This window comes from Eumetopias jubatus, unplaced genomic scaffold, assembly GCF_037043125.1.
Source record: "Eumetopias jubatus isolate StellerSeaLion01/CBP00866 unplaced genomic scaffold, mEumJub1_p1.0 scaffold_9, whole genome shotgun sequence".
NCBI lineage: Eukaryota > Metazoa > Chordata > Mammalia > Carnivora > Otariidae > Eumetopias > Eumetopias jubatus.
The window spans coordinates 106,017-129,749 of NW_028274815.1; the positions used below are offsets into that span (position 1 = coordinate 106,017).

Genomic DNA, 23,733 nt, shown 5'->3' on the forward strand with positions numbered 1-23,733 from the left:
GAATAAATGTAATTAAGGTGTAAGTCTTACACACTGAAAATTACAAAACACTGTGGATTAAAATTTAAAAAAACTTAAATAGTTGTGAAGACACCCCATGGTGAGGAAAAGATGTACTATTGATAAGGCGGCAATAGTACACAATGCAATGTGCAGATTCAATGTGGTTCCCAGGAAAGTTCGGAGGCCTCTGGAAGGAAACCCATAAACTAATCCCAAGGTCATATGGAAAATCAGGGACCACAAGATAGCCAAAACTATCTTGAAAAAGAAAATCAAAGATGGAAGCTCATACTTCCCAATTTCAAATCTTAATACAAAGCAACATTAAATAAAACACTGTGATACTGTCATAAAGATATGCATACAGATCAGTGGGATTTAATTGATAACCCAGAAATAAACACCTTCGTCTATGGTCAACCGAATTCTGATAAGGTTGGACAACTTTACCTTGAGGAGAGAATGGTCTTTTCAACGAAGGGTGCTAAACAATTGGCTATCCATGTGCAGAGGAATGAAAGTCGACCCTTACCTCACACCACATATAAACATTACCTCAAAATAAGTTAAAGTCTTACATGTAAGAGGTAAAATTTTAAACTCTAGAAGAAATAAATGAGGATAAATCATGACCTTGGATTTAGCAATGCTTTTAGATCTGACACCAAATCACAAGTGAGGAAAGAAAACAGAGAAATTTAATTTCCTCAAAATTAGAAACTTTTGTGCATCAAAAAGACAACCCACAGAATGGAAGAAAATATTGCAAATTATTTAACTGGGAAGAGTCTGTTATCCAGAATTTATAAAGTGCTTTTACAATTCATCAACAAAGGACATCAAAATTTTTTAAAAATTGAGAAGGGACTTGGATAGACCCTTCTCCAGAGAAGACATAAAAACGATCAGTAACACATGAAAAGATATTAAACACCATTAGTCATTATGAAATGCAGATTTAAACCACAGTGACATACCCTTTTACACACACTAGAGTCAGTATAATCTAGAAAACAAAATAACAAATGTTGGTAAGGATGTTGAAAAACTGGAATCTTTAATCTTGCTTATAGAAATGTACAATGGTGCTGCAGCCTATGTGTAAATTGTTTGTGTAAGCTCTGGAAGACAAGGCATTCCCACACATGCGTTCCTGCATTCAGCAGTTATTCAGCCCGGATCGAAACTGTGATCCTGCCCTTACCTGCTGTGGTCTTGGGAGGTCCCTCAGCGTCCCTCAGATTGACACCTGCTGTTACTAACACCCTTCCTCCTGCTGTTGTCTGTTGTGTTTGCTGAACAAAAACAACACAAAGCAGGCGGCTTGCTGGAAACTTGTTAAACGTCAGCTCTGTTGGTAACATTAGATGGAAGGGAGCTTTCAGATTTTCTGACAGTGTCACTGAGGCACAGGTGCTAACTGTTGAAAGGCACACCTCATCGGTGACTGCCACAGGAATGCCCGTCCTCACACGCATGGAGAAACTGAGGCCATCCTTCAAAGAGGAACATGCCTTCAAGTTATTTACATCATAATTGTTCCAGGCCTTTGTACTTGGAAATTCTGAAGAAAAGTATCTGAGTGGGATCAAGAGAGATGACTCATGTGTTTTGATCTGGAGTAGAGAAGCCATGATTCCTGTGGTTTGTGGAATTTAAGTGTTCTGCTGGGGTCCATCAGGAGTCCAACCGGCTCCTCTCCTGAGAGCATAATCAGCAGTTCTATTCACTCATTGAGAGAAGAATTCTGCCCATGTAAGCAATGTTTTTGCTATAATTCAGAATGACACTATTTATCTAAGTCTTACTTTTGAGAATACTGGTTCACATAGTTCATTTTCAAATTTTTCTCATATTATCAGGGTCATAGCTAATGTCAATGGTGTGTAAGACGAGAGGGTTTTTTTTTTTAAAGAATTTTTTTATGAAAGGAAACACCACCATTTTAATGTTACAAATTTTAATGTCTCATGTTATAAACCGGTAAATTGGAAAGGTACACACTCCCCCTGCCAGCCCCATCATAGGTAATAACCAAGATCTCCTAACCTAAAGAGTACCTTTCCCTCCATTCGTTACACCTGGTATTTGCTGGCTGGCTGTGGGTAGCCAACAAGCATCCTCCTCACTCAGGCCACACAGGTGACAATACAGCCTGGGGCAGTATGGATGGTGAGGGCAGCTGCCGGACTGGGTTCTAGACTCTTTTTCCCTGTCTCTCTCCCTCTCTGCTTCTGTCTCTCCCTCTCTAATTCTCACATTATCATCTGGGCATAGCACAGGCGCCTCAGATGTGGGGCTTGGGAGGGTGTCTCGTTCTGGACCAGCACAATGGTTTCTCTGAGCTTATTTACAATAATTGACACATCTGCAACAAATGAGTTGCTGAAGTGAGAAACCTCTTACAGCGTTTTTCTGATACTTTGAATATATGATCATATGTTTATCCCTCGTTTCTGAAAAATCACCAGTCGCCCAGTCAACACTATGAACAACTTTAGTTTCTGTGGTCTGTGGGCTTCGGAAGATGGGGGTCTACATACTGGAGGCAGGTGGTTCAGCAACAACAGCGTATGTGTGGCTTTCAGGCTGACAGTGGCTGAGTCTCCGCACTGCCTGACCCACAGCCAATCGCACACACAAAGCACAGCCAATCGCACACACAAAGCTGTGGCTGAAACACCTCCTAGCTCTGTTCCGGGGCGGGGGGGCTGCAGCATTTCTGTGGCTCTTCCTGGGGTAAGCAGCTACTATTCCCCCTTGTGCTTTTCTCAGGGTAGAACATGGTGGTTTGATCCTGCTGCACTGATTCCACTCAGCAGGTTTGTGCAGTGTAGGTATGGCCAGCCGGCAGGCTGCTGTGCACACCCAGGAAGGACTCAGCTGTCACGGGTCCCCAAAGGCAGATGTAATCACTCTTGTTCAGCATCTCCAGCCATGCATTCTTTACCATCAGCCCAAGTGACCAAGAAGAAAAGTTTCTCATCAGAATGCAATCTCGGAAGATAATGGGGATTCACAATTGTCTTTTTCCTAGTCACATTTGTACTAGGCTTTGAATCTGTTGGGGGCAGGAAAATTTGTGCTCACTCTAGAATACCATGGAGCAGTTTCTGGGTTCCAGGTGTTGTTCTGGGGGCCAGGTGTTGGTCAGAGAGCAGCTCACCTCCAGTGTAGGGCTGCAGGTGATGCACACAGGTGAGACCACACCCCCCCATATCTGTGTCTGTACCACCACCTGCACTAGGCTAGCACCTAGAAGGCATCAACTAATTAAAAACCAAAAACAAAACAAAAATTATGTCTTGGAGCGCCTGAGTGGCTCGGTTGGTTACGTGATTCCCTTTGACCCAGGTCATGATCCTGGAGTCCCAGGATCGAGTCCCGCATCAGGCTCCCTGCTCAGCGGGGGGAGTCTGCTTCTCCCTCTGACCCTCCCCCATCTTGTGCTCTCTCTCATTCTCTTTCTCTCAAATACATAAATAAAAAACTTAAAAAAAAATAAGTCTCCACTACTTTTGAAAACTACTGTTATCTAATTTTTAACTGATTTAAATGAATAACCTTCCTGTTCATCTTGGCAAGATGCATGATCAAGTCACAAATATTTCAAACCAAAATATAATATTGTGCCAAGAGAAAAATGTATTTTATGTGTTAGTTTGATTTTTTTAAAGACTTATTTATTTATTGGGGGGGGGCATGCACACGAGCAGGAGGGACAGAGAAAGAGGCAGAAAGTATCTCAAACAGACGCTGAACTGAGCGTGGAGCCCAATGTGGAGCTCAATCTCATGACCCTGAGATCAGGGCCTGAGCTGAACCAAGTCAGATGCTTAACCAACTGTGCCACCTGGGTCCCCCAGTGTTAGTTTGATTTTTTTCTATCATTTAGTGTTTTTAAGGTAATGAAATTGAGACGTCTGTGTCTCTAAGAGTCCTTTAATATAAGTATTTCTGCATTTTGGAAAAAAAAGTCAATATATCTTCTATTGTAGATAGATGTCAATCAACTGATACGGATAACAAATGAAAGATTTTAAAATGGCCTTCCTCCTGTGATAAATTTCCATGGCCTACAGTAGATTGCAAGTCCTCAGTACACCAGGCAGGACCAGTGCATCCCCCATTCGGAGGAGCACATGCAACATCTCTCCATCCAGTTCACACACACAACTTCTAACAAGCCTGCAGAATGTGCAGGGACTGTCGCTTGGTGATGGTAGACTCTGGGATGGCGAGAAGGATGGGGGACACAGATGAGCTAATCTGGGTTGTTGGGTGGTGATCGTCCAGACACCTCAGGAGCCTGGGACTCCCCTTGGTTGGGGTATTTGGAGGCTCTGGAGGGCTCTGGAGGGCCTTTGATATATAGAAAAAGAGTTATTAAAAATTATCGCCACTAAAATTTTGATAAGTATTATTCCTGTTTTTTTAACCATACTTAGAAATCTAAGATTATACTATAAATAAAATTTCCAGTCCTCTCTTTTTTCCACTATTAGATCATGGACATTTACATGCCATTTGATGTATCTGTACATCAGCAGTTTCCATGGCTGGACACTCAATTTAATCCTTTTTATGCTGTTAGCCATTTACATGATTTCTCTTTTATCATAGTAATAATGCTTTCAGTGTGTTACTATTCTTATGTATAAACCATTCATGATCTTGCTGAGCATTTATTTATGAGTTAGTTATATATGACTTGAGCTGATGTGGTTATATGTTTACATGTTTATTCCAAATAGAGTAAGACCCAGGACAAAGTGTGTGGGCTTTGAGACAAGAAGAGCCAGCCTGCATCCATGTTCCCATTCCTGCTATAGCTCAGCCTCAACGTTCTGACACAGAAAATGAGGACAATGCTATGTGCCTCCCAATGGTGTTGTAAAGCCTACAGGGGAAACTGTAGGTGTGTGCTTAGCAGAAGGCAGGGTGAGCACAGCTGGGTCCCTTCCCTGCCTCTAGGACAGACTGTCAGACACCCTGAAATCCCATTCACAGGGTCTTACATGCACTATGTGAGATTAGGTTTTCAGCAAATGTGGCTTTCCTCTGGGTCACTCTTAGCTGCCCTACAGCCCAGTCGGCATTCCTGCGACCAGCATGGGGAAGGGAGGTGTTGGTGTTAGTGGAGAGTGACCCTCCCAGGTGTCTGTGTCCCTGCTGGGTTGCAAATAGCCCACTGTCCTTGATGTGCCTAAAGGAAAAGGGAAAAGCTGTGCTTCCAAACTTGTGCAGCAAGTCTTTAATTTGTGGGCACGGCCCTCCCCAGTCACACATGACAACCTGATGCTGGATCCATAGCCAACAGGCTCCAGGGAATAGGGTATGGTTCTTACCAGTGGGGAGTTGGCTCTCACAAGGCCGGTGAACTCAAGCTAGCTGTTGTGTAACGAGGAAACAGAACATGAGGCTTTATGTTAAACATTAAACTAGAATAGAACAGGGGTTTAAGCTTGTCCACATCCCACGTAGAGCAGCGCCTGGCCCTGGCCTATATCACAGAGCCGCAAGGAGCCCTGGGGAGAGACTGCTGTCCCCATGGGAGGTGCGAGGACCATGGCTGCATCAGCATTTCCTTCCTAAATCAGGATTTTCTTTGAAGAATGAGGAACAACTCAGTCCTGTCCCGTTTCTCAAATGAAGTATAAGGGAGCCCAGATGGTTGATGGACTGAAGCACTGACACCTAGCCCATCCGTCCAGCCTTCCTTCATCCATAAAAGGTGGAAAGCAGCAGAAGCTCCTGTGGTGGTGGAACTCGGATCCACTGCTGTTGGCTCCCATCATCCGTCCAGACCACCAGCTCCTGTGGGGGCAGCTGGAGGCCTCGTCTTGCTTGGAGGTGGTTAGGGAGGGACTAGGTCTCAACAACTCGGGATGGAGCTCCTCTTGGAAACAGTGTATGTTTTAGTTTCTTCACTCTTCTGCTTTTTGTGCCAGCAATGACCAACAGCAGAGCATTTCTCACTTACCTTACAATGACAAGACCCATGTTTTACACAACTGAATATTTTGGATCCTGTTTACTGCATTACAGTGCAGTTTTACCTTGTTAACGGTGACATTTGAACACGTAAAGTTCTAGTTTTAGATCAGAGTGAAAGTAAAAAGGAAAGAAACACTGACCCACAAAGGAAATGGGTATGGCCTGTCCTGGGTCACAGTCACCTGGCAGTGCCCAGCCCGTCTCACTCCTATCACCTGAGAAAGGCCCTCCTCCTGTAGTGTTTATTTGGCTCTGGTAGCAGGGGAATGCTAGCCTTGCAAAATGTGTTTGGGAGTAGTCCCTCCTCAATTTTTTGGGAGTATTTGAGAAGGATTGGCATTAATCCTTCTTTAAATGTTTGGTGAAAGTTTACAGTGAAACCATCTGGTCCTGGGTTTTTCTTTGGAAGTTTTTGATTAGTGACTCAATCTCCTTGTTATTGATCTGTTCAGGTTTTCTAAACCTTCATGATTTACTCTTGGCAGGTTGTATGTTTCTGGGAATTTATCAGATTTTCTCCAGGTTGTCCACTTTGCTGGTGTGCAGCTGCTCCTAGGAGCTTCTTATGAGCCTTCATATTTGTGTAATGTCCTCAGTGGCCATGTGCCCTCTTTCAGGCATAATTTTAGTTTTTTTTTGATCCATTCTCTTTTTTTCTACTCTAGCTAGAAGCTTGTCAATTTTCTTTACGTTTTCAAAGAACCAGCTCTTAGTTTTATATTGAGACTTCTTAGGTGCTAGTACTATGATAAGTATTTTATTCGCACAAAAACATTGCAAATACTACCCTTTACAACACAACTATGTAGTCATATTCTCATTTTTGACCGGTGCAAGTGGCATGTTAGAGATACTAAGCAATTTAACGATATCACACCTTTAATTGCTGAGGGGATTGGGATTGGGATTTAAATCTGGGTCTGCGTGACTTAAATGCTTATGTCTGTAACCACAGGTGTCTTTATATCACCTGTATCAGAATCTAGATTCTAATCCAGGTTTACCAAACTAGAATCTCTAGTGGCAGGCCTGGGAATATTCATTGTAACAATATCCTGTGTAATTACAATGCACACCGAAGTGCAAGAAACAATGTATTGCCCGTCTCTTATAACATCATGCCTGTTTCTGTCTCTGTGCCTTGCATGGCTCCTCCCTTCATCCCAAGACCTATCATCTTGATAATGCCCCATCTCTCTCCTGTATGGGTGAACTGTTGCTGGAACTCATGTTCTCCTGTTTCTTAGGTTTTTACTTTATTTAAAGGATCCCGTCATCTAGTAGTTTCCTGAGAAAATATGCTGTGCATATCCAAGAATGTCTTTATTCTATTCTTACACTGGATTGATGGTTTGGTTGGGTTTAGAAAAACAGATGCTATTGCTTAGAAATTGAGACCAAGTTCTATTTTCTTATTACATGTACAATTGCAGGGGCGCCTGGGAGGCTCAGTCGGTGAAGCGTCTGCCTTCGGCTCAGGTCATGATCTCAGGGTCCCGGGATGGAGCCCCTTGTCGGGCTCCTGCTCAGCGGGGAGTCGGCTTCTCCCTCGGCCTCTGTCCCTTCCCCTGCTCGTGCTTGCCCTCTCTCTCTCAAATACATAAAAATCTTTAAAGAAATTGCTTTTGAAAAATTTCGGTGCAAGACTCTTGATTGTAGGTGATCTTTTTCTTCTGCCTCACTGGAAGCTTTTCAGATCTTTATCTCCAATGTTCTCCAATTTCACAATAATGTACTTCAGTATGAAACTCCTTTGACATTTATTCTGAAGAGCACTCAATAAATTTTTGTAGTCTGGAAACTCATAAACTTCATTTATGGAAAATGTTCTTGATTTTTAAATTGAGATATAATCATGTAACACATAACTTGTTCATTTAAGGGGCGTGGCTCACAAGGTTGTCCTCAATTCTAGGATGTCCTCATTGTCCCGTGAAGCAACTCCTGACCTATCAGCAGGATTCCTTCCTTCCCCTGTCTGGAACCAATCTACTTTCTATCACTATGGATTTGCCTCTTCTGCACATCCCATCTATGTAAATAGAATCATGCTGTGTGGAGCCTTTTGTGTCTGGCATCTTTCACTTACATAATTTTTTCAGAGTTCATCCTGTTATAGTATGGATCAGTACTTCATTCTTTTTTATTGTTAAATAATACCCCATCATATTGGATATAACACATTTTATGTATCCATTCATCAGCTTATAGACATTTGGGTTGTTTCCACTTTTTGGCTATTATGAATGATATTGCTGTGAACATTTGCATACAAGTTTTTGTATGGACATGTGTTTTCAATTACCTTGGGTATATACTTAGGAGTAAAATTGATGGGTCAGATGGTAATTCTGATCGACTTTTTGAGGAACTACCAGACTATTTTTCCAAGAAACCCTACAAATTTAAATTCAACTGATTATTAGATTATTTTCCTTTTTCTCTCTTTGTGAAAGTCTGTTTGTTAAAAATGAAGATGAATCAGCAAAATCAACATAACCTCAATGCGTAAATTACCAAAAACAGGAGACAGAGGGGAAACTTACAAACTATATAGACTTAAAAGACATGTCAACTAATCACACAGTGGGGCCAGGGGAACCCCTGTGCTCTGAGAATGACAGTGTCCTTCTGGGTGACCAACCATTCCAAATTTCCAAGACAGTCCTGGGCAAACCAGAGCAGTTGGTCACCTACTGTGACATAACATTATCCCACCCACGGAAATTTAACTGGATCACGGTGTTTTCCAAGTCTTAGTATTGATTCTGTTATGCACAGCACCTGTATTTCTGTTTATCAGAATGCCTTCAGCCCCGCACACCAAAGTCAAATGGAGACTCCACTGCCTTTGTCCAACTGAGTAAAGTAGCAAATATACATGAAAAAGATGTTGAGGGTATTTGAAATTCCACCTCAGTGGAGACCCTCCTTGTCCGCATTGTGGTATCTCCACATAAGTGGGTGGTGCTAACCCCATAATCTGACCTGGAAATTAGCAGATTAAAGAGCAATGGGGCCATTTGAGCTCCTTGAGGTCTGAAAGCTCTTTATTTCCTGGTTGGCAAGCTGCACACATGGCGCCTAAGACACATAGTGTTTTATTCCTTAATTATTTTACCTGCCTCCCATTAGTTACTGGGATCCAGTCTGGGCTTGTCACAGCCCTGTTCCAAGTGGGTGATTTGCAAGAATCTGAGCATAAGTTCTTTCAAAATGCTAATAGTGCATGCCAAAAGCTGGAGCTACAGGAAAATTGTGGCATGCAGGGATGGGGAGTACTATGGGCTGGGTTGAGAATGTTCGTGGGGACAGACACAGAGCGTACCCTCATGCATTTGGCTATTTAGCTTAGGGGTGTGGTGACAGGGGTTTTTCAGGACTTCTCTCAAGAGAGTCAGCAAAGAGCCCTCTCCTTGTTCCAAGTGTTTATTTGAACTCTCTTCCTTCACCTCTGCCAACTGAACATAGAGATAAGATGGGGGCAGGGATGTGAAGGAAGGAAAGTTAAGATAAAGTCTGCATCCAGTATTTCTCGAACATCTACTAGAAATGATCCATCATAAAATGGTCATTGCCTGAATGATCCTGAAACTGGCTCAGCTGCTGGGCTTATGTTTAGAAGTTTTGTTTTTTTGTTTTTTTGGTTTTTTTTTGGTTGTCCTTCCTAACTTCTTATCTCACCAAGGCTCTGGGCCTCATTACTTAGAGGACATAACCACTTTGTTCTATTTTCTTTTGACCTCAGGGGGCCTGGTCTCACATCATATCTCTAGGTTTGTTTCTTGACCCAACCTTCCACCCAGGCTCTACCCTGTGCATCCTAGGGGCTCCCTGGCCCAGTGGGTAACCATTTTACCAGTGGTTCTTCAGAGAAGGGATAAGACCAAGCAAATCCCTGCACATGGCCAAGGAGCTAAGGCAGGAATCTTCATCTGAAACTTTACGGGGTGGGGGGGAAATGTGAATAGCGTTTGGCAAGGCTACTTCGACATGAGAAGGCACCTGCTTTCCTTAGGCTATACTATAAGTGGGCTGGTGGAGAGTCACTTGCAAGATCTGTCTCAACTAAACAAACTGGTATAATAAAAAATGCACTGAACTGAAAATCTTTTCTCCCAGTTGTAAGTCCTTGCTCTGCCACTGACCCCCTCCATGCCTTGGGAAATTTAACCTCAGGGAACTTCTGTGATTTCTTAGTCCTCAATGTCCCCATCTATACAATGTGGGCATTAGGCTAGAGAATCCTTAAGGTCCTGTCTGATCCTAAACCTCCAGGATTCACTGAGACAGTGTCTGAGGGAAAATTGCTTTTTGGTCATGCTGTGCCTTTGATAAAAGTAAATATTTCTCTGTCTCTGTAGCAAGAATACACAACAGGACTCTTCACTTCCATTGTGACTAGGCATCTCTCATTCCAACATAAACATTTTCATATGGTACAAATGAGATGGAAAACCTAAATGAAAATGAGTTGGGGAAAGACGTCTGGGAGTGTCAACACATTGCTAGTCAAGTTATTACAGCTGACCGACCCCTGAGAACATCTTGGAACTGATGGTTCCAGAGGGCTTGATGGAGGTGGCAACCATGAGCTTATGCAGCAGCCACTGCCTCACACCAGAAAGGACCATGGCAGGGCCTCTGTGGACATTTGATTCTGTCCTGCACACCCTCTGTGGGCCCTGCTCCTCCTGTTCGTCACCTTGTCTCAAGCACCTTCTTCTTTTCCAGGTTGCCCAGCAATGGCAACCAGGACCTGTCTCTCCCACCTAGCATGGCAGGCTAACCCTCACCCCACCTCCCTCTTTTCAGGCACCACCTGCCCTTGTCCCTGGTTCTCCATCTCCCACATTCCCAAACCATTCCAGTCTGTTTTCCTTCTTTCCAAAATAACACCAAAACCAAATTCCAATAACACATTAAGAGTCTTTCTAAAAATATCTTATTGGGCACTCCCTTGTCCAACCTTGTAGTCTTAACTTTACTAAGCACCCCTCCCCCAAGGATAAAAAAGAAAGCAAAACACCTGTCCTCTTGGCTTTCTGCCTGCCTTCTGATGGCTCCTGCATCTCCTTTGCTGGCTTCTCCTTAGAATTATAAACAGTTTCCTCACTGCATTTAAGAAAAAAAATCTATACTGCTTACTGGGTCTGAAGACTACAGTACATAATAATCTGGCTTTCGCCTTTTTTGGGGGTGAGGGGAGGCAAACTGCACCTGCAGTGCCTCATCTGGACATGTTGAGAGTCATAGAAGCTTGACTACCCCATGCCCTCCTACAAATGGAACTGGAGAGGGTGTTTGAAGTTTCTAACAGGGGAGTGCAGCTATTCATTGGCACCTGACCAGAGAGCAGGGAAGATCCTCGGCTTGGAACAGCACAGAGCTTTGGAAGGGACTCATGTGGAGAGCTGAGGGAGGAAGGGGACACACACCTAGCCAGCCAGATCAGCGGAATCAACCGTGGTGATTGTGGGGTGATAGATGTTGCAGCCAGATGGCCCTCATATGCTCTTCCTACTTTTCTGCAACCATCTTCCCCCCAATCTCCCTGTCACCCCTTGTGTTCTGGTCACAGTGACTCTTTCACATTTCAGCGGATCCAATTCTTTCCAACACAGGATTTTCGTATATGCTGTTTCCTCCACCTGGATGTCTTTACTAAAGTGTTTTCCTTTCTCAGTCATTACCTTATTAAGAGAAGGGCCATCAGCAAGTGGTATGTGGTCCAGAGAAGGTCTTCAGTGACTTCAGTTTGTGAAGTCATGGTACAATATTGTGTTCCAAGGGCTTTTCTGAAAAGGCCCCTAAAAGAAACAACCAGCCTTAGAAAGCAGGATGAACAAGAAAGAGATTGAAATCATCCTGGTGTGGCATGCCCAAAAAACATCCAAAATATGTCATATTTTAGAGGAAAAATCCCTTAGACTTGGGGCACTATGATTTTTAAAACTAATTTCATAATAAAAATTTAAGAATACCATGGCTTATTAAGAGAGGGGCCATCAGCAAGTGGTATGTGGTCCAGAGAAGGTCATTTCATGCAGGAAAAGACTTGGACATGTTCCAAGCTGCCGAGAAAGAGGCCAAGGTGCTGACACTGGGGTGATGGTTTCATTGAGGATCTGGGAGGCAGGGCTCTGGGGAGGCCGACTCTGCAGAGAGCTGGGGCAGGGAGCAAGGAATGAGACTGTTACAGTGATGCAAAGGTGAGTAAGACCAATCACAGTCAACCCTGCAGTGTCACCTTTGGAGACACCCAGGGACCCAGTGAGTTACACATTAACCCGGAACTAGTTCTCTGCAAATATTACCTGCAGGTTCTTTTGGACAATCCCCACTTCTGTTTTTTAATGAATAGTTATAGCATTTTGTTGCTCTAGACACTAAAGATAAATTGTTTTTGTTCTGAAATGTAAAGTTTTCATTAAGTTACTTAAAGAGTTCTAGATCGTTGATTCCAGGATGTTTCTGATGAGGAGGACAAGCAGGGAGCGGCTCGTGACAATGCTCTGAGAGTGGACCCAGGAGCGTGGGTGGGGGTCAGTTACAGCCTGTCACCAGGGATGACTGTGGGGGTTCCTCACCTGCAGACGGAGGGATGCACACAGTTGATCTTGAAGGCCCTCCCATGTCATCCTCTCATCTGTGGCCTTCTTCGCAGCTCCTGAACTTAAATCTGTGCTTTAACCCTTTACCCAGATGTACAACACAGACCAATTGATGTAGGAAAGAAGTCCCCTCTTGAGCATAAGCAACATGTCCACACCCTCACATCCCAGGAGAGTCTGAATCTAACCTAAAACCAGAATACATTCAGCAGAGCCATGAGATCTGGCTAGACGCCTGGAATACTCCCTCTGCCTCTGCCTGGAGGTTTTGTCCAGGGGGATGCATACCTTACAAAGTAGGGGGTCTTCCAAATAAGCCAGGGAGCCAGGTAAGGGAAGATAACTTTGAAATCTAATTAGGAGCAATGTCTTTGAACAGTTTTTATACTCAGGTGTTCTAATTTACTGTAAGCAGGAAAGGCTCTCTGATCAGAAATGAAGGGATGTTTGAATAGTAATAAACTTTTCACCCAACTATGAAGTGTTGGGTCTCAGACTGTAAACTCTCATGCAATATTATGCATTTCATGATATTTATTTCTAAAAATTCTGAATATAAAAATGACCTATTATGATGAACTAGAAAAACAAAACAAATGAAAAATCAGATAAGCACCCTAGAATTTTGATTACAAAGACTGTTGGATGGAATCAGGATAGGAAGCAACAACCTGGCAACATTCAGAAACTTTGTCTCTTTTTTCCCCAGAGTCTGTCTGAAAACAGGTATGACCATTTCTATATTACCTATGCTGTAGGATAGTGGCATTTCAGATAAGACAGCAGTGTATATGAAAACCCTTGTAAACATGTTCTGCAAATGTGAGGGGTAATCTAGGATTCAAATAACTAGCTAAGTTTTCCTTCCTCTAAGAGTGAAGAGCTATTTGTGTATATGACACACAAGCTTCTGTGTGACCAGCCAGAGCAGTCAAGACGTCATGTCAAAACAGAGTACACACAGACATACTTTGCACTCCACATACAGCAGGTTTTATGCAATAGGATGAATCTAAAAATTTATTTGGATCTGTCACTGGACTGGACAAAGTAATTAGTGGGGAATCTCATGAGAAAGATATGGGGATTTTAGACAGAAAGTTTTAGGAAAACCCAACAGTCAAGACAAAAAACAGAGCTGCCTCCATTTAAGTTCTTGAATGAGCCTTAGGGTTAGGAGAACCTGACAATTTAGTGAAGCTAATGGATTCTTTCTTACAACTCCAACCACCCCAGTTCAGTTATATTACTAAATGGCTGTTGTGATGTTGGATAGGTACTTTGACTCTTGGTTTCCTCTACAAAACAGAAGCAGTGGTAATACTTTCCCTGACTACCTCAAAGATGTTTGTAAAGATCAAATGAGAAACTAGACATAAGAGAACCTTGTAAACTTTAAACTTCTAAACAAGTATGAGATATTGTTACTTTGCCATTAAGACTCATTCGTGACTTCTAGATTTTTGTGTGTGTGTGTGTTCACATAAATCTGTACTATTCAGAACAAAACCAGTTCTGCTGGCAGAGATTGTGGGTTCACAGGGACATTTAAGCTTTCATTAAATTGGAAAGCAATCAAGTCTTTATGTCTACAAATTATACATTTAATAGTTCCACAAATTTGGCGAAGTTCATGATGACATCTAGGATGTTTTCACCAAATCGTAGACATAAATATGGAAATCGTCATCAAACTTGATGGAATAGACGGTTTGGCCTCCACTTGATGAATGACCATGCCAGTCCTTTTAGGGCCGTCCTCTTTGGCATACTCCACCTGCCTGCCTACCAGGCTGTCCACAACTTCTCCCGGTTCCCTTTCTGCTGGAGGAGAATCATTAGAATCGGGCATAATGTGAAGGTCGCCTTCTTTATAATCACCTAAGAGCTGGTACATGTACAAGACAGGGCCTCCTCGTAGGTGATGTAGAACCACGTGTTCATGATGGGGGCGCGTGCTAGGACCACCCCCCTCCACTCGTCCTTGGAGCCGTCCTCCGTCTCAAGCATGTGCTCTACCGCCTTGCCCATCATCGTGTCGGCCAGGTGTGCATCGCTGATTCGAGAGGTCGCAACTCTATCAGGGAGGACTTCGAGCGCAGAAACTCTTTCATCTTTATTAAGTTCTAGTCCATAAACACAGTCAAATCCATCGTATTTTATAAGATACAAAGAAGGATTTACAGGCACCTGGTCCAGAACGGTTCCTTTCCACTGGGTGACAGGGCCACTCCCCTCCTTCCACCCATGCTGAATCCTGCAGCCTACGATGTTCCGCCGGGGCCGGGAAACAGGTTTGCTCGGCCCTACACTGCTCCGATGTTTTTTGTGGGAAGTCCTTTTCTTCATCATGCTTGCAGACACACCAGCATGGCCTGCATCCGCTCTGGACCGCTGGCCAGGTGTCTTCCCGAATGAGGTCTTCATTCATCTGTATTTAAGTGAGCAGCACAGCTGCCAGACTAGGGTGAAAATTGAATACTCTCCGACTTGAAACTTTTCACAGAATCTCAGTGTTCCTGTTAATCCGTCATCCAAGTGCCTCTTTTACAAGTTCAGCAAAGACATGTGAAATCATAAGGACTCTGCCGGCCGCCCAGGCCGCCATCCGCAGCCCGCGGGCCCTGCGGTCCCGCGCCGCACTCCCGCCCCGGCCCGACCAAGCCAGACGGCACCGCCCCGCCCCGTGACTTCTAGATTTTTAAGTACACATGGTCCCCAAGTTTTGTAATCCTTCTCCAGAATTTCTGAGTGCCACTGGGGTACTTGCTCCAGCTGGAAACAAAAATAACAAAAAAGGGTTTTTTCCTTCTGTGTTTCCTATTTTGAAATTCTGGCTTACCCTCACTTTACTGAACCATGGTGGCGAGGGGACTTTCTAGACACCACTGACTCTTCTTCGGCTGAAAGCAGTTTCTATCTAGGGAATGATAGAGCTGATCAGCAAATCCACGTTTTAGAGCCATGAAAGCTGGAGGCCTCCAAAAAAGAAAAAGTATGAACTGTCACAAAAGTGGCAGCAACTTGACAATATTACACACATTTTAGACTAATCAGTGAATGACAAACATTTATCGAAATCTTAGGTGACTGATATGATTAGATTAATAACAGCTACCATGACTGGGTGCTTCCTACATGCTAAGTGCCTTTAAATACACTCTCCACCATCTGATCTTCACAGTCACCTTTTATTTTTTTTTTAATTTTTAAAGATTTTATGTATTTATTTGGCAGAGAGAGACACAGGAAGAGCAGGAACACAAGCCGGGGAGTGGGAGAAGGAGCAGCAGGCTTCCCGCGGAGCAGGGAGCCCCATGTGGGGCTCGATCCCAGGACCCTGAGATCATGACCTGAGCCAAAGGCAGACGCTTAACGACTGAGTCACCCAGGCGCCCCAACTCAGTCATCTTTTAATAGACAGGAAACGGAAAGATGATTATCCGCTCCAAGTCCATCAGCTCTGAAGACCACATAACTCTGTGCTCCTAAGGCACTTGGCTTCCTCAAGCCTCTATTTCAATGGGCACCCACTGTACTGTGTGTGCAGATGCATTTTTGTTAGAATGCATTCTTCCTTGGAGAAAGCTCTGTAGCTCTCTGACAGGGGTCCTGACACCATGGACCACTGCAGGTTTATGATGCTGACCACATGAATGCATCCTATGGCCAGGGTAGCCTTAGGTGAGAAATCCTGAGCAATGTTAGCAGAGCAAGCAACAACTTCCTGCAACCTTCAAGTCAGAGCTTTTCCCTCAGCCCAGCCCCGAGCCAGCAGGAAACGTGAGTCATGCTGCCTTCACCTGCCCCTGCATGGAGGGAGCATGACACTTGACTCACTTTTACTTCTCATCTGGAAAAGAGTAATATTTGTATGGCCTGGAAATGCACTCAAGAGGCTGCAAGTTGATGTTCTGAGTGTGCATATCTTAACCTTTTCTTTTACTAATGCTGGAAAAAAAAAAATCACCCAAAGATGTGCCAAACTTTCTAGTATTTCAAAGTAAATTTAAAGGAGCCCTGCTTTTTAAAACTGTGGACATTTTCCATTTACCTAAAAGTCAATGGTTAGCTACCGAAATAATCACAGTTCTGCCAGAATTCTCTGCAGTGATCTAGAAGGTCTTGAACTTCTTATCCAGCCTCAGAATCCCCTGGTACACATGCACTTTGGATTCGCAACTCTCTGCAGTGGGATCTCTGTGAGGCAGTGACTGCCGTGCTGGTCAGCAGGTCAGCCTCTGCGAGGCCCTGATCAGCACTGGTCTGAGCTCTTCTGGTATAGCTTTTTTGCTTTCCCTCTGATTTTCTTCATAGTCCTCTTTTTAAAACACATGCCATCTTCTATAAAATTATCAACATAAACTAAACCATGAGAGCATTTCCTGTAATGTGAATATCTGCATACTGCTTTGAGATCTGGGATGTGGGGGTAGCATGTTCATTGCCTTGCCTGAGTCATTCAGCAGATGGTAATCTGGGCATCCAGGTAACTTGGGAGTGGCATCTTGTATCAGAATCCTGCTTAGGTTTTGACCTGTTGAATCAGTCTATGCCTTTGAGAAATGATGAAATCTTTTAAACATTCGGGTTGGCACTTACCTCTTAAAAACAGCATGGTGCATGCACATTAGAGCCAGGCAGATTTGAGTTCAGACTCTCACTTCTCCAACCTATTAGTTCTTTGACCCGGGCTGGCACTAACCCTCTCTACACCTCAGCTACCTCCTACATAAAATGATGATCATCATAGACTGTTGTGAGGGTTGACTGGAAGAACCACATTAAAGCATGCAGTCGGATCACTGTTGCTGAAGATGCCGGGGAAGTGCCGGCTTCCATCCTCATCTGAGGTGACAAGCTTCTTCCCACAGAGTCAGGTCCTCCCAGGTGCAGGGCTAAAACGGGGCTCCATGCTTCCTTCTTATCAGAGAAACTTCTGGCCCTCCCCAGTCCCAAACGTATCATCTTCCCCACTATGCAGGAAACACCCCAAGCTGCCCTAATTTGACCTCAATATCCTCAGGGCGGGAGTTAAAGTGAAATGAAGAATTTGGCATCCAGATATGAGTTAGTCAAGGCTCCCTGTCTTGGGGTGTACAATCTTCCCAGCTTACTGCAGACTGAAAGCTTCCCCAGCACATGAACTCAGTGTTAACACCAGAAAGGAGGGGAAACAGGACCAGTGGATCACCTTACTAACACTCACCTACCTCAGGCAGGGCTCAGAACGAACCCTGGACAGATGAGGAGGGGTCCACCTTCTAGGCCCCAGCGTACCAGGCAACTATGTGAGCTTGGATCTTGAGTTTCCCCAGGGAGCTGGGAGGGTGGAACCATGTGATCTCTAACATTACTTCCAGCCTTCACCGTCTATGCTCCTGACCAAGTGGTCTGTGCCCATCTCAGCAGAAGCCCACACGAACCTTCTCTTGTTGGCACCCCACACACCTCCAAGGGAAACAGTGTGAGAGCGCCCTTGGGCACCTTGGAGGTGCTCCCTTTCTGAGCTGGGGATGCTGCAGTCCTGACTTGCCACACAGCTTAGGAAGGAACACGATCCTTGAGTGCTGACAGTGTCAACCAGGTTCTGCCCAGCCTGCTGTTGACCTCCCAGGACGGCCGCAGAGACAGCTTCGGAGACCACCCAGAGAAAACACTGTCATTTCTCTGGAATTGCCCTGCTCTGGCCTGCAAGAGTCACTGCTTATTTGTTTGCCTTTTTTTATTCTGTCCCTCTGCTTGAAAAGTGGACTTCCTCTCAAAGCCAAGGGAAGGCTTGCAGTCCCTTACCAAGAAACTTCTGACTGGATATAGACGAAGGCCTTAAGTCTCATCTGTAATGTGTTCTGCTTTTTATCAGTTTAGACTTCATAGCGTTAGGCTGTAATGCTAGGTTGGTAAGACTTGCCAGTAGTCATCCAAGGTGAAGGGCCTCCGGGATTAAAATAAAACTCTGAGGCGGGGGGGAGTGTCATTTACAATTTGCCTGTTTCCCTTCTCTCTTGCTTGATTTTTTTTAATATGATTTGGACTTTTGAGTTCCCTGTGTGGTTCAATCTGGCCACCAAATAGAAACCATAAACCAAAAAGGTCATATTGAAATTTATAAATTAGGGTCATAGCGCCACTTGGTGTATCTATTTCCTTTCTCTCCTTCCTTCCCTCCCTCGGTCTATCCTTCCTGTCCTTCAGTGTGCCATCTGTTTTTGTCATCTATCTGCCTGTCTATCTATCATATATTTTATCTGTGTATCTACCTATCTATCCATCTATCGATCCTTATGGAATATCTGACCCCCCACGAGAATGTCAGCCCATGGTGGCATGGAGCTTGGGGACTCCCCAGTGCCTCATGCAGTATTTGGCTCCTCAGTAAATGCACGTGGGTAAATTCTGCTTGTTGTCATCAGAGGGCTGTCCTCGATCACTGTCAACATTGCTCAGGAGCACAGAGGTTTCCATACCATCAGGTGGACAGCAGGACATGGGGTTAGTTTGCGATGTGGTGTCCTGTTCTGGCACTTGTAACTAAGAGTCCTACTTAAGCTAAAAACTGACCATACCTCAGGCTACACTGAAGCCAAAATCCAGGTCTTTCCATTTCTCTTCCTATGGTTCAGGTTATCACTCTCTAAGGAAATTAATATTCTATTTTGACCTAAAGATGAATAGTTATTCATGGTTTAATACATTCTCCCCTTCAGACAGAATTCTAATTTTATGACAATTTTCAAGGAGATAACATGAAGAGGACAATCAATTGAGGAATTTGGGTATTGTAGCAGACATAATGAGGAAAGTATCATTGGGTAGGAACACATTTTCTCCCCATCAGCTGCTCCCTGATACTTCCATGACCAGGATTATAAGCTCTTGTTTGAGAACTTAATTTCCTTCTTGTTCAGTGTTTCCAATCTGGAACATTCAAATATTATATAAATCTATTTCATTACCGAAAATGCAAGTAAAGTTTAAACACCTCACTTTGTTCCTTCTGTTTTGCTGAATTTTCACAAAGAGTAACTGAAAGGTGAGAACTTAAGTTTACCTGAAGGAAGGATCTGGCATGTGTTCTCTGACTGTTTCTTGACCTCTACGTAAGACAGCTCCTACGGTGCCTGGGGGATTGCCCATTGTCTTCATGGAAATGCAGAGTGGTTCATATCACTTCTCCAAAGAACGCCTTTCTTTAGATGTTGGCCTAGGTTTTACTGCAGGACTGAAAGGGAAGCCAGTCTGGCTGAGTCAGGGCAGTGACTTAGGGACCAAGCTACCCTTCCTGCCTCTCCTACCTCCCCAGTCTGAGCAGACACTGAGAGCTAAGTTGGTGTTCATAGAGTTTGCCTTCGATCTTCAAACTCTAATGAGTTAACTAACATGAAAGGTTGTAAATTGTGCTTTCTTATTTATCTTTGGGCCCATTTTCCAATATTGATATTAATAAAGATGGGTAAAAAATATTTTTAAGCAAAAGACTGATGAAACAAAGATAAACAATGTGCTAAATATTCAAGACTGTTTTGACTGCATTCCATCTGCAGGGAGAGCCAGAGACTTCCATGCCCTCTGACTTGCCGACACTGGACTTGCCTACATCGGACTTGCCTACATCGGACTTGCCTACAATGCTGCCTCATTTCTGCTGATAATCTGACATTAGGGAGAAAGGGAGACAACAGAAGACATGAGTGATGACAATATGCACACTCTGGCTTCAATATCTTTACACGGTACAGATTCATAACCAGTAATAAATGAGAAAAAATACTTTATTTCTTTAATACAGAATACATAATATTGCACTCTAGTTGCACGTAGTGTGTAGAAAAAAACTCTGTTTACAAAACCACCATAACAGTTGCCTGGGCCTGATGTTTTATGGCTTCACCATCCGTAACCATGGCACTGAACTTTGAACCTAATGAAAAGGGCAATGTTTAATAAAGCCTTCTTTTTATTTCAGTGTCACTGACCAGCGTCAGGACCAGTGACCAGTCCACATTTTGAAATGAGGAAACGTTACAAAAACATAAATACCTCTCAGTCAGAGGCACTGTTAATCTGTACCCATATATTAGTGAAAGATACTGTCAAGCTATTTTTCTTGCTTTACCAATAATTATTTCTTTTCATTGTATTTAATCATATTATTTTACATGCTATTCTTTCATGAACAAATGAAACTATTTCATAGCAGTAACTATTGCTATCCTTGTGAAAAATAATTACAAGCTTTTGTTTTCAGACTGAGCTTCAAAGTTTGATTTTCTCAAAGTCATTCAGCAGATTGGGGTAATTCAGGATGAAGAAGGGACTTCTCACTTCCACCCATACACTTGGAACCTGACACTGAGGCATGAATCTCAGTGGAAGAGAGGGAGTATCCCTGGATCTTGCTGGAGCCCAGGGACACCCTGTTCCTCTTCTTCACACCCATCTCTAAGATCTGCTTCTGAATTCACTCCAGCTGAATTCTTCCCTGTACCTCCACTGAAGCACAGATGCTTCTGGAAGATCTTGGTGTTTTTGAATACAACCAGTTTGTTTCTATATTTTTTATCTATTATATGGATTATGAGTCTGCACCATTATGATCTAAGGTAAATATGATCAAGGTTCATCCTATTCTGACAGTAGAAAGGCACAAAACGGTTTTACCTAAAGCACTGACATTTATACTTAATGGAACACCTGTAAATAAGGGAACTGGGCATATGTAAAAAGCCTTTAAAATAAATTTTTAAACTAACTGCAATCCATTGAACAGTAAAATAGCAGCATTTTGAGAGGAACAATTGGGGGAAAATTCTTAAAGCATGGACTCTGTTGTCTTGAAATAGAGTCTACAATGAGAAAGGTACATTCGTGGGCCAACAGAGCCTCCAAAAATGCATATATGGGACTTACTTGAAAACAAATCACTATGGTACTGAGCACTTCATAGAGTAGCGAGTACTATGCTTACCGTCAGAAGTGGGATATCCAATGAAACAATGTACACAAAAACGTAACCCAGGAGAAAATGACTTAAAGCCATGCTGATAAAAACTAAAACCATATGATGTTAAGGAAAACTATCTGAAGACCAATAACTGTAAAAATAAATATTAAGGTGCTCAAAGACCTACTCTCCCAGTAAAAGTTACATAATAGAACACAATATTAAACAAGTACATGAACATATCAAAATGGATTGGTTTATAAAATGTTCTACCATTGAGAAACCCATTGTTCTGCCCTCCATATTCTTCTCCATAATAATTTTGCTCCTGAGGAGAAGTATTTTGTTAAAACACAATAAGCTTTGAAAGAGTCAACTGGGTTACACATTTTCTTTGGGTTGTCATCGTTGATATAAAATTTCTCTCCAAAGGCTCTAAATCTGAAATCTGTGCAGTCTGGGTGTCAGGATTGGGTGAGGGTCACACTAACTCCCTACCAACAGTGTTCTGATCCTGGAGTTGGTCAGCTGCCCAGAGGCTGACCCTCTTCTCAAACACAACCTTTGCAGAAAAGGGTGAGCTGGTGCCAAATCTGGGATGACTGCATGATCCATGGAGGTGGCAATTAGACAAATGGGCAGGGTGTGTTCTGTGGAACCTGGGGCTCTCCTCTGCTTTGGGCAGTTGGGAACCAGAGCCTTGTGGAGGCATGCTCTACAGGGTGCAAAGGAGGCAGGCTGCCATGGTTGTGAGGGAAGGGAGCTCCTGAGTCTCCTGCCAGCTCCCAAAAAAAAGGCATTTTTAGCGGTATCAACTCTAACTTCTCTTTTAATGGCACATCCACACGTCTGCAACCCAATGGGAGTGGCATTACTAAAATAACTTTAAAAGTACTTTCTGCAGTTTAAGTGGTAGTGATGCTCAGAAATGGAGGTGTCCGTGTGAGCATGTGAGTGTATGTTAGCTCTTTGTTAGCCACACTGTTAAAGTAGAATACACCTTCTCACGATTACAGAACTTTGATTTAATTGGTGCCAAACAGTCCAGATTAATTGCAAGCAGTAAATCCTATGGCATTCATGCTTAGCTTTCATACCCTTTGCCTTTCTTTTAAAAATCAATTTAGATATCATTAAAATGCATCATGCTACCTCTTTGTCACCAAGCCAGTCAAACAGATACCCCTAAAAATATTTCTATGCAGCTGTCCCCTCCTCTGCTGCCCTCTGGAAGCAAGGATAGAGGCACCTCAAGCAAGAAAATATCTCCCAGAGCTTAAGCTGTGTCTTAACAGCTACAACCCAGCTAATTTCCAAGTTCCATGTTCCCCTTTCTCCATAGCATTTCAAACCTTCTGAATTTTGTACGCTTCTTCAATGGAGTGCTTTATTCCTGGGAAAACAGCAATCATGTAGTCACCTGGGTGCATTGGACAAATCCTGTGGCACTGAGGATGGCCCTGGGGTCCCCAAACATCCAGGACATACTTCAAGAAGCCCCCACAGTCTGGAAGCCTTGCTTCCTGAGGAGTAAGGAAAAAGCAGTGAATCAACACCAGTCAGTCTAGGCAAAAGTTGTAAAGCCAAACACTATACTATGAAGCCTGGTCCTCACAGTCTTTGGTTTTGTGATATTTTCTGCATTTTAAATTTTGAAAAGAAGTTGGTAGCCTTAGCAAAGACACCTATCATCTGGCTTCTGTGGCAGAACAAATATGCATCTCCCTGAGGCCTTTTTCTGGATTTTTATATTTCTGTTTGCCTCCAATTACTCATGGGACAGTAAGAAAATTTCTTTTTAATGTTGGTAAGGCCAGTGCTAACTATCAGAGTTGGACAGCAAAGTGAAAACAAGGCAGGCGGTCCAAATAAATATGTGAAGGCAAACGGATTCCACCCTTTTCACACAGAAATCTCTCAGAAAGGCCCAGGGGCTGGCCTGAAGACAGAGAAGAGTGGCCTTCTAGCTACTCCAGCCACTTGTTCACCTAAAATCCACTCTCCCATGGTGACTGGAGAACTCAGCTAGTCAAAAACGAAAGGCGCAGAAAGGCAGGAGCGTCCCAGTTTGTCCTACCCCTCTATGGCATCTTTGATGAGACACAGTTCTATCCCACCAGCTTACAGGAGACTTCCACCGGTGCTCCATGTTGTATCTAAGAGAAATGTGAGAAT

The 23,733-nt window shown here is 43.5% G+C and overlaps 1 pseudogene; it reads right to left on the bottom strand.

Annotated features, from left to right (window-relative positions):
• Positions 1 to 14,257: 14,257 nt before the first annotated feature.
• Positions 14,258 to 15,229, bottom strand: LOC114205928 (spindlin-1 pseudogene; annotated as a pseudogene).
• Between the last annotated feature and the right edge of the window lie 8,504 nt (positions 15,230 to 23,733).